Source organism: Branchiostoma belcheri, unplaced genomic scaffold, assembly GCF_001625305.1.
Source record: "Branchiostoma belcheri isolate BF01 breed outbred unplaced genomic scaffold, Haploidv18h27 scaffold20, whole genome shotgun sequence".
In the NCBI taxonomy this organism is placed as follows: Eukaryota; Metazoa; Chordata; class Leptocardii; order Amphioxiformes; family Branchiostomatidae; genus Branchiostoma; species Branchiostoma belcheri.
The window spans coordinates 804,699-806,613 of NW_017803491.1; the positions used below are offsets into that span (position 1 = coordinate 804,699).

Below are 1,915 nucleotides of genomic sequence, written 5' to 3' on the forward strand. Positions count from 1 at the left end.
CAAGGAAAATATGAGTAACTGGCAACCCACAACACATACGCAGGGATTGAATCTGAAATACCGAACAAGGTTTTTATTTTTGCTACAGCCGTAACACTCAGATCTCCCGCCTAGCGTCATTATAATGCATGACGGGATAGCGTCGTTTTGTTTATGTCCGCCATATTTGTCTACCCCGGTTCTAGTACTAGTACTAGCGTCCTGAGTACTATATATGAGAATAGGGGAATAGCCGTAAAGTCTAAGCCGCTCGCTAAGTCATTTGTATAGCGTGAGGTTGACACACATCATTATGTTTTAATTTGAGGACGAACATTTTGTGTTCGTTGCCGAGGAGCCGGTTGTCGTTATCAATTAGGCTATAAACACGACTGTCCGTATAACTATAAGACTTACTCGTAATTGCGTGTGTCTTCTTCGGGCATTTTTGTACTGTAGTATAACAGGCTTTTTATGTGTGGCATTATGTGTGTGTTCTACCGAGTTTCAATGATGATGAAGACCTTTATTGTACAAACATACCCACTGGGTTAGGTACAAAGGTTAACTTGAATACACAAATATATACATGTACACAACAAGATCAATCTAGTACTAGCACTACAGTCTGTTACACAATTTCGACTTCTTTTCGCTTCTCTGTGATGTTGAAAAGATAAGAACATACAAGTTTGAGGATCGAGGGTTTGTCTAAGTTCATTAAAAATGTGAATTTGTCTGTATTACTTAGGTGTGTAAAGTGGGGAAACATCGATGTTATCCGTCTATAAAGTTCAATTCTCGCACTGTTATACAAACTACATTCTACTACAATCCGCAGTTCCCACAATGCGGCGAGACAATTTCATAGTCCTTCTGACGAAGACAATGAGGTTACTATCTCAACAGGGTTTTTTCTCATACATGAAGGACAGGTCTTTTGGTAGGCGACCACCCTTAGAGAAAACAATAATTTTTGTTTTCCTAAGGTTTACATTTAGCTTCCAAGTATGGCAGTATTGTTCTTATCTATTCAGGGCAGATTGTAGTCTTTGTTTTGACTCAGAGAGAAGGACTAAATCATCTGCATAAAATAAACATGGGACTAGCTTGTTGTACATGGTTGGTGAGTCACAAATGTCATCATTGAACATAGAAGGCCTTTTCTCCAGACAGAGTCAAAGGCTTTACTAAAATCTACAAAACAAGCATAAGACGTGAATTTTTACTTAGGTACTTGCTAACTAATTGAAGACGCACTCGTGATTACGTCGATCACTCGATCACTCGACGTTTTTAGAATTTTGCTTCAAATCAGGCTAGGGGCGTTGTTTTGATTCCAGGCGGTTCAATCGAAAATTGGTTGCACCTGTAGTACAACTGGTGAATTTCCCGTGCGACAAATGTCGACTAAAATGGTCCAATTCCCGTTTGTGTAATGTGGTGAAGTTCCCGTCTTATATCGGCCGTGAAGTTCCCGTACGGCGTCCGCGGACGGACATTATTTGTCACTGATGGTGAATTTCCCGCACGCGAAATGTCGACTAAAATGGTCCAATTCCCGTTCGTGTAATTATATGGAGTAAAAAGACTTATTGAAAAACGCCCAAATACTGCCAGAATACCGTGCAATCCCACCTCTGCTTGGAGTGTAGACAAATGCCGTATGAATTAATGAACTATATTAGTGACGGAAATGCCGTTGATTTCATCACTATATCGATGAACTCAACGGCCAATCGCCGCTATTAGTGACGGAAATGCCGTTGATTTCATCACTACATCGATGAACTCAACGGCCAATCGCCGCTATTAGTGACGGAAATGCCGTTGATTTCATCACCATATCGATGAACTCAACGGCCAATCGCCGCTATTAGTGACGGAAATGCCGTTGATTTCATCACTACATCGATGACTCAACGGCCAATCGCCG

The 1,915-nt window shown here is 41.0% G+C and overlaps 1 protein-coding gene across 1 annotated transcript in view; it reads left to right on the top strand.

Moving 5' to 3' along the window:
• Nucleotides 1-1,915, top strand: part of LOC109469212 (serine/threonine-protein kinase Nek9-like) — a 61,051-nt gene that overhangs the window by 1,609 nt on the left and 57,527 nt on the right. The gene's annotated exons all lie outside the window — the stretch shown is intronic.